The 16,845-nt window shown below is 38.8% G+C and overlaps 1 pseudogene; it reads right to left on the minus strand.

The window, feature by feature from the left end:
* Positions 1 to 11,795: 11,795 nt before the first annotated feature.
* On the minus strand, positions 11,796 to 13,261 carry LOC140612756 (hsc70-interacting protein pseudogene; annotated as a pseudogene).
* Between the last annotated feature and the right edge of the window lie 3,584 nt (positions 13,262 to 16,845).

Raw genomic sequence — 16,845 nt, forward strand, 5'->3', positions numbered from 1 at the left:
CTGGAACACCGGGATCATGACCTGAGCTGAGGCAGATGCTCAAACACTGAGCCGCCCAGGTGCCTGCAGCTTGACTTCTTAGTTCATGCATCTAAGCATGCATTATATTCCCTATTATATTGCCCTTTGTCTGTCTTACTTTCCTCACAGGGTGGAAATACCTTTCAAAACACTATGTTAAGATAAGTCAAGGGTCAAAGGGCTAGTTTAGTTCAAACTTGTCTCTGATACTTAAAAAAACAACAGTAAAAGTAGATCAGTTCCTATTTAATACCAGCTATTTATATTTATATATTATATATATTATTTTTTATACTTTTCCAAAGAGATGGCATGAAACCATGTACTATGTATCGTAACTGCTTAAAAACTACTGTTGAATGAATGAATTTGGAATGATTCAGCATAGAAATCCAAAGTCAGGATAAAAATAGTGACTCCCTTGGTGTGTAAAGTTTGACTGCACCACTAAGTTAATGTGACAAGGGAGATGGCTGTATCCATGGCCCATTCCTCTAATTGGGATGTAATGCCCCTGGGGTCTCATTAGCAGGCCTCAAAGTACTCTTTCTCACCATGAATGTGCTATGACTCCAAAGAAGAGGAACTCCAGTCTGGCAATGGCTTTGGCTGAGGTGATTCCACATGAGCTTCTCTTAAACTTTTGTGTTTAAATGTTACTGCAGCCTTTCACATCTCTGGCCAGATTTCTTGATTTCTAGTTCTCCAGTGAGGAGGGAGGTGCTCACTAAGGTCAGTTCTCATGGAGTCTTGGTGTTTTGGGGAGTCTCTGACTGGAGTAAACCTGAACTGACCAAGGATCCTGATAGAAGAAAGATGTCCTCATTGGCTTTGCTCTCTCTGTTTTGTTCTCAATGTCCAGTTAACAGTCCTGCTGCATAGTGTCTGAGTATTCCTCAGGTTCCTTTAAATGCATGAAGTATGAGTTAATCTTTTTTTTCTTTTCAGATTCTTGTGGTATTTCTGGAATCCTTCTCCATCAGCCATTTTCTTGTTCACTATTTAGCTGCCGAAGACATGTTTTCTCTGGGTGATCAGATGCTCCCACTTCCCTAGTTAGGAGCATTGGATGGTGACTAAGAAGGTAGCTTTGAAGCCAGGTACCCTGAATTGCACAGCTGGCTCTGACTCTTACTAGTGCAAGAACATGGTCAAGTCACACATTCACTCTAATCCTCATTTTGTAAAATGAGGACACACATTTCTAATCCTCATTTGTAAAAATAGGAACAATCACAGTGGTTTCTCAGAGTGAGGTTGTGTTGATTATGTGGGAGGATTCCTTATTTATTTATTTATTTATTTATTTATTTATTTATTTATTTATTGAGAGAGAGTGAGTCAACACACAGATGCAGAGGGAGAGGAGGTGGGAGATGGAGAGGGACAGGGAGAAGGAGAGGGAGATGGAGATGCCAGCTCCTTGCTGAGTGGGAGTCCAACATGGGGCTTGATCTCAACCCCAAGATCATGATCTGAGTTGAAGGCAGATACTTAAGTAACTGAGCCAGCAGGTGCCCTGAGATGTTGCCTTTAAAGTGCTTGTATAGGGCCTGGCATTCAGCCCTATTTAATAGATGTAAACATGTGTTTACTGATATGCTTATTATTCCCTCTCCTTGTGGAAGTTCAAGCTCAGAGAGTGACACACACAAATCTTCCTTAGAGGCTTGCCATACAAATGCCCCGACCATGGCAGGGGGCTGCTCACGGCATAGGAGAGTGGAGGGGTCAGAGTTCACAAAGCTGGCCGGCTCCTCCAGCCTTTCACAAGGCTCTCCAGGTATGTGGTCCCTAATGCCACTTAACTTTTTGGAAATTAGAGCAATTCCAAGGTGTATTCACTGAGGTGCAACTTGCCACCCGTTTCCCAAAGCCCAGGCCCGGGGGGCAGGGTGTTCTTCCCTGTAAACGAATCCTCTGCTACCTGAAGCTTCAAGGACTTTTCAAAGACTTACTTACATTTTAATGTTTTAAAGTAGGAATGTTTCTAGACTGTGTTACAAAATCCCTTCCTCTTTCAAGACAGACGATGAATCAGAAAACTAGTGAGGGATCCCATTCAGTGTAAGGTATGGCAAACATGTAAGTGGACCTTTAACCCCCACCCATCCCCAGGCAAAGCAGGAATTAGTGATGATAGAAAGCTACTTACATGCTTTCTAGTGGTTGTTTTAGGATTTCATTTATCAATTTTGAGAGAGGGAGGGAGAAAGCATGAGCAAACACGAGCAGGGGGATGGACAGGGGCAGAGGGAATGAGAAAATCTCAAGCAGGCTCCATGCTGAGTGGGGCACCTGAGGCAGGACTTGATCATGACCCCAAGATCATGACCTGAGCCGAAATCAAGAGTCAGATACCCACCAACTGAGCCACTCAGGTACCACTAGATTTTTAGCTAATCAAATATTGATTATTATTGTTTGTAAAATTAATTTTAGTGTATTTCTATTTTTCCATCTTAGAATCAGAGCACTTAAACCAGCTGCTTTATGTATAGGTGGGGAACTAGAACACCAAGTAGAGGGAGGGAGTTGTTTGAGGTCACTCAGGCACGAGGGACAAAGTTGGGACTGAAATTGAGGCCTCTTGGCTTCCAGACCAGTGCGTTTTCCATGTGGTACGCTACTTCCTTTGGGCAATGGTAGGTCCACTGTGAGTCTCTGAAGTTTGTCAGTAGTAGGAGGCTAGGGAAGGAAGGAGAGTACAGCGCACAAGCATAGCGGGAGGGGGTGGGAAGAGAGCACTGCAGGAGGGAGCACTCTCTGCCAAGAAGATCTGCAGTCTCCCAGGCTGCACAGTCATTCCCGTGGGCACTTGTTGGTGACCTCTCAAGTCACTAAACACTAATTTTTTGAGCTCGCTCCTCCTCATCTCTAAAGTGAGTGTATTATAATAGCTATCTTAAAGGGTTGTGCTGAGTGTGAACTGGGACAATGTGTGAAGCTCATGGAGTGGGTCTGGCCTGCAGCAGCTCTGCCATGGTGACAGGGACATGAAAGCAGGAGGGGGGAGTCCTCTGTGGGCCTGATTCACATCTTTACCAACTTTGAGGTGCAAGGGTGTATTGATGGTTTAAGAATGGCATGAGGAATTCTGCAAGCATGAGAAGAGAAGAACAGAAATGAATCCGTGGAGGAGAGGATGCAGGTGTTTGAAGATGTTTAGGTTGCACAAGAGTAGATGGGGTCTGGAGTTAGTGACCATCTGAGGAGCAAGTGACTTTGTCTTTATGCTACATGAGGTTTCTATCTGGACCCTAAATTTTAAGGAAAGTTGTCTAGAGTTTTATAAACAAAGGTCATTTAGTATAGTACAAATAGGGAGTAACACCAAAGCTTATAACTAGAGAAATGGTCAAATAAATTGTGGTTTTTAAATAATGCACCATACAAAGATCCTTTGAAGAGTATCATTCTGGGGAGATGCTTTAATAACGTGTTAAGGGAAAAAATGCCAAATATAGAATTATGTGTACTTTTCATTCAAATTTGTAGAAAATATTTGCATAGTTGAAACAATAAAAAATTCATTGTAATATTAATGAGTTCATTGTATTTTTCTACTTTCCAAAGTATCTGTAATGAGTATAACTTCAGGCAAATTACTTTATCTTTCTGAGCCTCACTTTCCTTATTTGTAAAATGGGGCTAAGAATAGTAAATACGGTAGAATGTTTTGAGGATTAAATAGTATAAGCCATGTATGATTTTATGATTTTATGATACAAATTATGCAAGCGAAACACAGATGGTGATGATTTTCTCTGGGTAGAAATCGCTTTCTATTTCAGAATAGACTCACTTGCATGGAAGGGAAGGGGGGATGAATCTTGCCATGGATCACCCAAGCATGTTGTTTGCCCTTTAACCTTGGAGGGGTTGGCTTTAACAGTCTGTGCCTGACCACCTTGCCCATTAGGTAGCCCTAGGTTTATGATTCTTTGTACTTGATATTTAATAAAAAATGTTTTGAAATAAATGGAAATGGGGAAGAAACTTGGAAACAAATCCTATGGCACTTTGCTTGTAAAGCAGTCTGCCACCAGAGTCTGACCAGCAGCCATTGAGATGTAGGAATGCTTGATACGTAGTGAGCATCTACTAAGTGCCAGGCACTTCCTATTTCACATTGTCTCTCAACAGTTACCTTAGGTGATATGTAATATGATCTGCATCTGACATATGAGGGAATGATCTGAGAGACCAGGTACCTTGCCCAATGTCATTTGCATATGCATTCACTTATTTATTCATGTATTTATTTTCTCAGCATGCTTTCATTACTTTTCCAGGTCTGCCTCTGGTCTACCCCAGCTAGGGTAGACATTTCATGGAACCTTCCAGTTTCTAGATAACGAAATGCTTTCTTCAGACAGTATTTTAGCTATGGCTGAAAGAGGGGGTTATGGGTGTTGGTTATGACAATGTGTGACCTTGAGAGAAATGACTGTGAGTTTTAGATCCTGCCGATGTCAGTTGAAGGAATAAATAAAATGCATTTTCAAAGGTAGTTGTGTTGATTTAGATAATATATGCAAGGAGATAAATCTGTGTCTGGCACATACTAGTTCAGTAAATATTAGTTCAATGAAATAAGATTTTTTTTCTAAAGCTTTATTATTTTTTTTAAATTTATGATAGTCACACAGAGAGAGAGAGAGAGAGAGAAGCAGAGACATAGGCAGAGGGAGAAGCAGGCTCCATGCCGGGAGCCTGACATGGGATTCGATCCTGGGTCTCCAGGATCGCGCCCTGGTCCAAAGGCAGGCGCTAAACCGCTGCGCCACCCAGGGATCCCTCAATGAAATAAGATTATGGACAAACATTATATGTTCTCATTCATTTGGGGAATATAAATAATAGTGAAAGGGAATATAAGGGAAGGGGGAAGAAATGTGTGGGAAATATCAGAAAGGGAGACAGAACGTAAAGACTGCTAATTCTGGGAAACGAACTAGGGGTGGTAGAAGGGGAGGAGGGCGGGGGGTGGGAGTGAATGGGTGACGGGCACTGGGGGTTATTCTGTATGTTAGTAAATTGAACACCAATAAAAAATAAATTAAAAAAAATAAATAAAAGAAAGGACAAAACCTAAAAAAAAAAAAAAGAAATAAGATTATGTGCAATTGTAAAGTCCTACATATGTCTAGGTTGTTGTCCTTATATTTGACTTCTATAGCTGTCATTTATTCATTCATTTAATGAAAAAATATTAATTTAGTACTGGCTATGTACGAGGCATCTTCTAAACACTTGGGGTATATTAGAGAACCAAAGAGACAGTAAGCCCAGCCTCATGTAACTCATGTTCTAGTAGAGGATGCAGACAATGAAATAGTAATATAATAAATAAATTAATTATATGATATGATTGATAGCAATATGTGCTATGGAAAGAAGAAAAAGTAGAACAGGGTAAAGGAGTTTGGGAGTGCTGGGATGTTGCTGTTTTAAATAAGGTGATCAAATATCCATTTTGAGAAAGTGTGATTTGCACAAAGACTTCAGGGCATGAGGGGTTAGCCACTAAATATCTAGGGGAGGAATGTTCTGGATAGAAGAAACCACCAGAGCAAAGATCCCAAGGTGACAGCATGCCTGATGTGTTCAATGAATGTTATGGAGGCCAGTGTGCTTGAAAGGAGGGAACAAAGGGAGAGCGGGAGGTGATGAGGTCAGAGTGGCAGTGCGGATGGGACCTTGTAGAGTCTTGTGCATCGTGGCAGAGGTCCTGGATTTTACTCCGATGAAGGGCACCCATAAAAGGGCTTGGAGAGAGCTCCAGCTGTCCCAAGGAGAGCAGACTGGGATGCAGAATGCGGTAGAGGAGCATTAGGGAAACCAGCTAGTCAGCAAGGGAGGAGTGGTTGTGGCTCAGAGCAGGGAGAGAGCTGTGGACATGGTAGAAGCCGATTCTCATTACATTACGAAGTAAAGACAGAATGAGTCTTAACTGATTGGTGTGAGATGTGAGAAAAGAGGAAAGAAGGATGACTCCCAGAGTTTTAGGCTCCCATTCCTTTCTGAATGGTCACATCAACTGAGATAGAAGGCTGTCAGAAGAATGTGTTTTGGGACGCCTAAGTGGCTCAGTGGTTGAGTGACTGTCTTCGGCCCAGGGCGTGTCCTGGAATCCCGGGATTGAGTCCCACATCAGGCTCCCTGCATGGAGCCTGCTTCTCTCTTTGTCTGTGTCTCTGTCTCTCTCTCTGTGTCTCTCATGAATAAATAAATAAAATCTGAAAAAAAAGAATATGTTTGTGGGAGAGGGCAGGTGTTCATTTTTTGGACATGCTGAGTAGGCAGGCAGGTATTTATTCGTTTATTTTACAAACATACCCTGAATGTGTTCCATGTGAACGTACTGTACACTATGTGAATGCATGTTATGTACAGCCATTGAACATTATCCAGACATGAATGATCAGGAGCCTTGCTATCAAACAACTGAAGAATCTAGTGGGAACATGTAAATGAAAAATTTTAGCAAAATATCATAAACGTACATCATTATGGCAGTGTGTCCCATGAGCAATGGAACACAGAGAAACTGACAGGTATTCTTATTCAAACTTTAAAATTTCATCACATTCATTTCTTGAATTTTGAATCATCTTGCATGCATTTTATTTTTTCCTTCCGAGACTTCTTTTTTGTTGAAGAAGAGTGGATGTACAATGTTAGATTCGTTTTTGGTGTTCAACACAGTAAATCAATAATTCTTTTTATCAGACAATGCTCACCATAAGTTAAGTCACCAGATGGCACCATACAACTAACCAATTAATTATTTAAGTATAGTTGACACCTGTATTAGTTTCAGGTGTATAGCTTAGTGATTTGACAAGTTTATACATTAAGCTATGTTTATCACAAGTATAGCTACCGTCTATCCCATTAAAATCACTATGACAATATCATTGGCTGTATTCTTTATGCTCTGATTTTACACTTGTGACTTACTCATTCCATAACTGGAAGCCTGTATCTCCCTCTCCCCTTCATCTATTTCACCCAATTCTCTACACCCTTCCCCTGTGACAATCAACAGTTTGTTCTCTGTATTTATAGTTCCAATTCTGCTTTTATGTCTATTTATTTTTAGATTCCATTTGTGAGTGGGGTTTTACGGTTTAGGCCTTTCTCAGTCTGACTAATTTTACTTAGCATAATGCCCTCTAGGTCTATCCATGTTGTTTCAAATGGCGTGATCTCATCCTTTTTTATGGTTGGGTAGTATTCTCTCTCTTTCTCTCTCTCTCTATACCACATTTCCTTATCCATTCGTCTACTGATGGGCACTTAGGTTGCTTCCCTGTTTTGGTTTTTGGAAATAATACTGCAGTAAACATAGGGGTGCATGTATCTTTCTGAACTAGTGTTTTCATTTTCCCTGGGTAAATACCCAATAGTAGAATAATTGGATCATGTGCTATTTCTATTTCTTTTTTTTTAATTTTTTATTGATTTATGATAGTCACACACACAGAGAGAGAGAGAGAGAGAGAGGCAGAGACACAGGCAGAGGGAGAAGCAGGCTCCATGCACCGGGAGCCCGACCTGGGATTCGATCCCGGGTCTCCAGGATCGCGCCCTGGGCCAAAGGCAGGCGCTATACCGCTGCACCACCCAGGGATCCCTCTATTTCTAATTTTTTGAGGAACCTCCAATACTGTTTTCCACAGTGGCAGCGTCCAACTATTCTTTTTTCTCCACATTCTTGCAAACACCTTTTGTTTCTTATCTTCTTGATTTTAGTCATTCTAACAAGTGATATCTCATTGTCATTATGATTTGCATTTCCCTAATGATGAGTGATGTAGAGCATCTTTTCATGTGTATTTTGGCTATCTGTATGTTTTCTTTGGAAAAATGTCTATTCAGATCCTCTGCCTAATTTTTAATCAGACTTTTTTTTTTTTTTTTTTGGTGTTGAGTTGTAGAAGTTCTTTTATATTTTGGATACATATATAACCCCTTATGGGATATATCATTTGCAAATATCTTCTCCTATTCAAGAGTTTGTCTTTTGTTAATGGCTTCTTTCATTGTACAAACGCTTCCTATTTTGATTGTAGTCCCAATAGGTTATTTTTGCTTTTGTTTCCCTTGCCCTCGGAGACATATCTAGAAAAATGGTTATTATGATCAATGTCAGAGAAATTACTGCCTGTGTCCTCTTCCAGGATTTTTTTAAATGGTTTTGGGTCTCACATTTAGGTCTTTAATCCATTTAGAGTTTTTTTTTGTATGGTGTTATAAAGTAATCCAATTTCATTCTTTTATATGTAGCAGGCTAGTTTTCCCAGTACCATTTTTTGAAAAATCTGTCTTTTCCCTACTATATATTTTTTACTCATTAGTTGTAGATTAAATTGACCATATTATTGTGGGTTTTATTCTGGGCTCCCTATTCTGTTCATTTGATCTGTGTGTCTACTTTGTATCAGTACCATACTGTTTTGATTACTACAGCTTTGTGGTACAAATTGGAATCTGGAAGTGTGATATCTCCAGCTTCTTTCTCAGCATTGCTTTGGCCATTGGGGTCTTTTGTGGCTCCATAAAAATTTTGATATAATTTCTTCTAGTTTTGTTAAAAATGATTTTGGTATTTGATAGGGATTGCATTGAATCTGTAGATTGCTTCGGGTGCTATGGGCTGTATACCAATCTTAATTCTTCCAATCTATGAGCATGGACTATCTTTCCATTTGTTTGTGTCATCTTCAATTTCTTTTATCATGGTTTATTGTTTTCAGAGTATAGGTCTTTCTTTATGTTTATTCCTAGGTATTTTATTCTTTTTGGTGTAATTTGTAAATGGTATTTTTAAAATTTCTCTTTCTGCAACTTTCTTATTAATGTATAGACATGCTACTGATTTCTGGGTATTAATTTTGTATCCTGCCACTTTGATGAATTTATTATTTGTTAGTTTTTCAGTGGTGTCTTTAGGATTTTCCCCTTCTTTTCTTTTTTCTTTCTTGTCTGATTGCTGTGGCTAGGACTTCCAGTACTATATTGAATAAAAGTGGCAAGAGTGGATATCCTTATCTTGTTCCTGACCTTAGAGAGAAATCTCTGTTTTTCACAATAGAGCATGATGTAAATTGTGGGTTTTTTCATATATGGCCTTTGTTATGCTGAGGTATGTTCTCTCTATCCCCATTTCATTGAGAGTGGCTATTTTTTAAAAATCATGAATGGAAGTTAAATCTTGTCAAAAGCTTTCTCTGCGTCTATTGAGATGATGAATGATTGTTATCCTTTGTTTTGTTGATGTGGTGTATGAGGTTGATTGATTTGTGAATATTGAATAATCTTTGCATCTCAGGAATAAATTGCACCTGATCATGGTGAATGATCTTTCTAATGTATTATCAGATTCGCTTTGCAAGTATTTTGCATCTATGTTCATCAAGGATATTGGCTTATAGTTTTCTTTTTTCTGATGTCTTTATCTGGTTTTGGAATCAGGGCCTCATAGCATGTATTTGGAAGTTTTCCTTCCTCTTCTATTTTTTGAAATACTTTGAGGAGAATAGATATTAACTCTTTTATTTATTTATTTATTTATTTATTTATTTATTTATTTATTTATTTATAGAATGAGCACAAGTAGTGGGAAGGGGCAGAGGGAGAGAGAGGATCCTAAGCAGGCTCCATGCCGAGCCCCATGTGGGGCTCGATCTCATGACCCTGAGATCATGATCTGAAATTAAGAGTCAGATACTTTAACCACCTGAGTCACCCAGGTGCCCCTAAGTCTTCCTTCAATTTTTGGTGGAAATTCGCCTGTGAATCCATCTAATCCTGCACCTTTATTTTTGATAGTTTTTTAAAATACCACTTCAATTCTGTTACTTGTAATTGGTCTGCTCAGATTTTCTATTTCTTTCTGGTTCAATTTTGGAAGATTTCATATTTCTAGGAATTTATCCACTTCTTTTAGGTAGTCCAGTTTGTTGGCATGTAATTTTTCATAGTATTCTCTTACAACCATCTGTATTTCTGTGGTGTCAGTTGTTATTTCTCTCTCACTTCTGCTATTATTTATTTGGGTTGTTTCTCTTTTTTCTTGCTGAGTCTGGCTAAGAGTTTTTTTTTTTTTTTAACTTTATCTTTGCAAAGAACCAGCTGTTGGTTTCATCATCATTTTTGTTTTTCTTTTCGTTTGTTATTATTATTATTATTTTTCTTGGTCTGTCATTTCTTTTTTTTTTTTTTTTACAGGAAAAAAAAGCTTTTAATAAAATTCAACACCCATTCATGACAAAATCCTAGAAAACTACAAATAGAGATACCATTCCTTAATTGGATAAAGAGTGTATTTTGAAATAATCCAAGTCAATACAGTTCTTGAAGGGATAAAATTGAAATCTTTCCTTCAGGGACCGAGACTGTGATAAAGCCGAGACCACCGCTCCTGCTAGTCAGCTTTTTGCTGAAGGACTATCAAATATGATACAGCAAAATGAAAATTTAAGAAGCATACAAATGATGCAACAAGTAAACTTGCTATGATTCGCAGGTGACATGAATTTGTATAAGAATATCCAAATGACTCTACAAATCAACTTCTTGAATTAATAAGTGAGCATAGCAATTTCGCTTATTATAAGGTATACATAAAAACCAATTACTTCTATATGTTAGCAATGTAAAAGAGGAAAATCAAAAATATAAAATAATGTCATTAACAATAGCATCTGTCATTTCTTTCTGCTGTGATCTTCATTACTTCCTTTGTTCTTCTCATCTTGGGTTTTCTTTGTTCTTTTTCCAGTTCCTTTAGGTGCAATGTTAGATTGCTTATTTTTTTTTCTTATTTCTTGAGGTAGTCCTGTATTGCTATATATTTCCTTCTCAGAATTCTTTTCACTGTGTTCTGGAGATTTTGAACTGTTGTGTTTTCATTTTCATTTGTCTCCAATGTCTTTTTAAAATTTCTTCTTTGACTGCTTCAATGACCTACTGGTTGTTTAGTAACATGTTGTTTAATCTCTAGGTTTTTTTTTCCAGTTTTTTTTTTTCTTGTGATGTATTCTATTTTCATTGTATTTTGGTCAGAAAAGATACATGGTCTTTTAAGAAGACAAAAGTCTTCTTAAACTTATTGAGGCATATTTTGTGTCCTAATATGTGATCTATTCTGAAGAATGTTCCCTGTACACTTCAAAAGAATGTGTATTTTATTGTTTGTGGATGAAATGTTCTGTATATATCTGTTAGGTCTGTCTGGTCCAATATGTCATTCAAAAACATTGTTTCCTTATCAGTTTTCTGTCTGGATGATCTACCTATTGATTTAAGTGGAGTGTTAAAGCCCCCTACTATTATTGTGCTACAATCATTTTCTCCCATTACGTCTATTAATATATGCTTTATGTGTTTAGGTGCTCCAGTGTAGAGTGTGTATAAATTTACAATTGTTATGTCCTCCTGTTGGATTTATCTCTTTATCATTCTACAATGCCCTTCTTTGTCTCTCGTTACTGTCTTTATTTTAACATATTTTGTCTGATAAAGTATTGCCTTAGAGCTTTATTTTCACTTCCATTTGCACCGTGAATATTTTTTTCACAAATTCACTTTTAATCTGTATGCATCTTTAGGTCTGAGTTTCTTGTGGGCAGCCTATATGTATATTTTTTTAAAAAAATACATTCTACCACTCTGTGTGTTTTGACTGAAGCATTTGGCCATTTACAATTAAAGTAATTATTGATAGGTATGTGATTATTGCCATTAAAAAGCTCTGTTTTTAATGTTTTTAAATATTTTTAAGGTTTAAAAAGTGTTTAAAGTTTGTAATTCCTAGTAGGAAAACATTATCTGAATGAATACCCTAATGGCAAACCACTGTAGAATGTTTCAGTTGCATGTGGGGCAGAGGGGTAGGGATTCTCTTCACAGCACCCCAGCTTTCTTCTTGAGAAGGTCAGAGGTACACTGGTTTGTATTATTGCGACATCCATTAGGTGATCGAAGTTGCTTTTCTTTCAGCAAGGGCTTTGTCAGAAGGGCATTATGCTTGACCTCCAAATTTGGCTGACAATTTACTGATGAGATTCATAACCTTTGGGTTGCTCTGATATTTTGTCATATTTGCTGGGTTCTGGGCTACATCCTGGAAGGCCACCATAACTTCTGGATCCTGCATGGCTGCAGGAACCTCTGGGTCACTAAGAATTTCATTGAGCCCAGGCATTCCTGCCATTCCAGGCATCCCCCCTGCCATTCCAGGCATTCCTCCAGGAAAATTACTAGGCATTCCCCCTGGAAAGCCACCTGGGAAAGAGCCATACTGAGCTCCTGATTGTCGTCTGGCTTCTTCCTCCCTCTGGGCTCTTTCATGTTCTTCCCAAGCCTTCTTAACCCTTTCTATTCTTTCTTTGATCTCTCGCTCTTCACGTTTTCGTTCATACTTCCTCCGATGTTCAGCAATTTTCTGGGCCCTGGGTTGAACTTCTTTCAGCATTGCACTAGCATCTTCATCATAATCCAGTTTACAAGCAAGGGCAAGATCATGTGCTGCTTCTTCCCAATGACCCAGAAGTCTGTGTGCTTTCCCTCGCCACTTGTAAGGCTGCGCTGAATCAGGATTTATTTCGATAGCTCTGTCACAGTCTCGAATGGCAGCATTTGGCTTCTGTAATTTGATGAAGACACTGGCTCTTTTGGCATACAAAATGGCTAAGCGAGGATTTAGTTTGATGGCATCTGTGAACAAGTCAATGGCTTTCTGTAGTTCACCATCATTTAGGGCATCAATGGCAGCCACTTTTTTATCATTTGCCTGATCCATCATTTCCTCGGTTATCTCTACATTTTCATCTCCCATTTCTTGAGGGGCATCAGTATCTGGTTCAATTACACCTTCATTGTCAATTTCTAGATCACTTTCCTCACTTGATGGTTCGTCTGTCTTTATGTTTTCCTCTGCCTTCTTACTATCTGTTTTTTCTTCCTTGATATTGTCTTCTGATTTAGTTTTATGAGTAGCAGGTGGTATTTTACCCCCCATGCTCTCCACCCACTCCCGCAGGAAACGCATTTCCTCGGTGTGCAGAACGCTTGGATCCTGCTTACACATTTTCACGAAGGCCCGAAGCTCGCTCACTTTGCGGGGGTCCATGATCTAGAGGCGCTGGCGGGCGGCGGGCGGCAGGTGCGGCGAGGCTGCGGCCCGATTCCAGGAGCGGGTACTAGCCCAGCGTGACCGTGTGGAAGGGGCAAAAGCACTTTTTTTTTTAAATAGTTCTTTGTTTGTTCTCATATTCTCTGTCTTTGTGATTGATGGATACCTACAGTGTTTTGTTTGGCTTTCTTTTTCTTTAATTTTTGTGTATCTATCACAGGTTTTGAGTTCATGGTTATCATGAGATTCATATAGAGCTTCCTAAGTAAATAGCAGTGCATATTAATTTGATGGTACTTAACTTCAAACACATACTATATTTTAAAAAAACAGGAAAAAAGATAAATCTTTCTTGTATCCTTCTCTCCCTTTTTACTCCATTCTCCACATTTTATGTATATGCTGTCATATTTTATATCTTTTTATTCACAATGTTCTAGTATCTAATTATGGTCATTTATCTTCCATGTAAGGATGTCCCTTTAACATTTCCTGTAAGGCTATTTTATTTTATTATTATTATTATTATTAATAAAAAATTTATTTTTTATTGGTGCTCAATATATCAACACATACAATAACACCCAGTGCTCAGCCATCAAGTGCCCACCTCAGTGCCCATCACCCAGTCACCCCCACCCCCGCCCACCTCCCCTTCCACCACCCCTAGTTCGTTTCCCAGAGTTAGGAGTCTCTCATGTTCTGTCTCCCTTTCTGATATTTCCCACTTAGTTTTTCTCCTTTCTCCTTTATTCCCTTTCACTATTTTTTATATTCCCCAACTGAATGAGACCATATAATGTTTGTCCTTCTCTGATTGACTTATTTCACTCAGCATAATATCCTCCAGTTCCATCCACGTCAAAGCAAATGGGTATTTGTCGTTTCTAATGGCTAATATTCCATTGTATACGTAAACCACATCTTTATCCATTCATCTTTCGATGGACACCAAGGCTCCTTTCACAGTTTGGCTATTGTGGACATTGCTGCTAGAAACATCGGGGTGCAGGTGTCCCGGATTTCATTGCATCTGTATCTTTGGGGTAAATCCCCAGCAGTGCAATTGCTGGGTTGTAGGGCAGATCTATTTTTAACTCTTTGAGGAACCTCCACACAGTTTTCCAGAGTGGCTGCACCAGTTCACATTCCCACCAACAGTGTAAGAGGGTTCCCTTTTCTCCGCATCCTCTCCAACATTTGTTGTTTCCTGCCTTGTTAATTTTCCCCATTCTCACTGGTGTGAGGTGGTATCTCATTGTGGTTTTGATTTGTATTTCCCTGATGGCAAGTGATGCAGAGCATTTTCTCATGTGCATGTTGGCCATGTCTATGTCTTCGTCTTTGAGATTTCTGTTCATGTCTTTTGCCCATTTCATGATTGGATTGTTTGTTTCTTTGGTGTTGAGTTTAATAAGTTCTTTATAGATCTTGGAAACTAGCCCTTTATCTGATATGTCATTTGCAAATATCTTCTCCCATTCTGTAGGTTGTCTTTTAGTTTTGTTGACTGTATCCTTTGCTGTGCAAAAGCTTCTTATCTTGATGAAGCCCCAATAGTTCATTTTTGCTTTTGTTTCTTTTGCCTTTGTGGATGTATCTTGCAAGAAGTTACTGTGGCTGAGTTCAAAAAGGGTGTTGCCTGTGTTCTCCTCTAGGATTTTGAAGGAATCTTGTCTCACATTTAGATCTTTCATCCATTTTGAGTTTATCTTTGTGTATGGTGCAAGAGAGTGGCCTAGTTTCATTCTTCTGCATGTGGATGTCCAATTTTCCCAGCACCATTTATTGAAGAGACTTTCTTTTTTCCAGGGGATAGTCTTTCTTCGTTTGTCGAATATTAGTTCACCATAGAGTTGAGGGTCTACTTCTGGATTCTCTATTCTGTTCCATTGATCTATGTGTCTGTTTTTGTGCCAGTACCACACTGTCTTGATGACCACAGCTTTGTAGTACAACCTGAAATCTGGCATTGTGATGCTCCTAGCTATGGTTTTCTTTTTTAAAATTTCCCTGGCTATTTGGGGTCTTTTCTGATTCCACACAAATCTTAAGATAATTCATTCCAACTCTCTGAAGAAAGTCCATGGTATTTTGATAGGGATTGCATTGAATGCATAAATTGTCCTGGGTAACATTGACATTTTCACAATATTAATTCTTCCAATCCATGAGCATGGAATATTTTTCCATCTCTTTGTGTCTTCCTCAATTTCTTTCAGAAGTGTTCTATAGTTTTTAAGGTATGGATGCTTTACCTCTTTGGTTAGGTTTATTCCTAGGTATCTTATGCTTTTGAGTACAATTGTAAATAGGATTGACTCCTTATTTCTCTTTCTTCTGTCTCATTGTTAGTGTAGCGAAATGCCACTGATGTCTGGGCATTGATTTTGTATCCTGCCACACTGCCAAATTGCTGTAGGAGTTCTAGCAATCTTGGGGTGGAGTCTTTTGGGTTTTCTATGTACAGTATCATGTCATCGGCAAAGAGGGAGAGTTTGACTTCTTCCTTGCCAATTTGAATGCCTTTTATGCCTTTTTTTTTGTCTGATTGCTGAGGCTAGGACTTCCAATACTATGTTGAATAGCAGTGGTGAGAGTGGACATCTCTGTCTTGTTCCTGATCTTAGGGGAAAGGCTCCCAGTGCTTCCCCATTGAGAATGATATTTGCTGTGGGCTTTTCGTAGATTGCTTTTAAGATGCTGAGCAATGTTCCCTCTATCCCTACACTCTGAAGAGTTTTGATCAGGAATGGATGCTGCATTTTGTCAAATGCTTTCTCTGCATCTATTGAAAGGATCTTATGGTTCTTGTTCTTTCTCTTGCTGATAGGATGAATCACATTGATTATTTTATGTGTTGAACCAGCCTGCATCCCGGGGATAAATCCCACTTGGTCATGGTGAATAATCTTCTTAATGTACTGTTGTATCCTATTGGCTAGTATTTTGTTGAGAATTTTTGCATCCATGTTCATCAGGGATATTGGTCTATAATTCTCCCTTTCGGTGGGGTCTTTGTCTGGGTTTGGAATTAAGGTGATGCTGGCCTCATAGAATGAATTTGGAAGTATTCTATCTCTTTCTATCTTTCCAAACAACTTTAGTAGAATACGTATGGTTTCCTCTTTAAAAGTTTGATAGAATTCCCCAGGAAAGTTATCTGGCCCTGGCCTTTTGTGTCTTGGGAGGTTTTTGATGACTGCTTCAACTTCCTCCCTGGTTATGGGCCTGTTCAGGTTTTCTATTTCTTCCTGTTCCAGTTTTGGTAGTTTGTGCTTTTCTAGAAATGCATCCATTTCTTCTAGATTGCCTAATTCATTGGCGTATAGCTGTTCATAATATGTTTTTAAAGTCATTTGTATTTCCTTGGTGTTGGTAGTGATCTCTCCTTTCTCATTCATGATTTGATTAATTTGATTCTTCTCTCTCTTCTTTTTAATAATAAGGCTGGCTAATGGTTTATCTAACTTATTAATTCTTTCAAAGAACCAACTCCTGGTTTTGTTGATCTGTTCCACAGTTCTTCTGGTCTCGATTTCATTGAGTTCTGCTTGGATCTTTATTAACTCTCTTCTTCTGCTGGGTGTAGGATCTATTTGCTGTTTTTTCTCTAGCTCCTTTAGGTGTAAGGTGAGCTTTTGTGTTTGGGTTCTTTCCAGTTTTTTCAGGGATGG

This window comes from Canis lupus, chromosome 21 (assembly GCF_048164855.1).
Source record: "Canis lupus baileyi chromosome 21, mCanLup2.hap1, whole genome shotgun sequence".
NCBI classification, from domain to species: domain Eukaryota; kingdom Metazoa; phylum Chordata; class Mammalia; order Carnivora; family Canidae; genus Canis; species Canis lupus.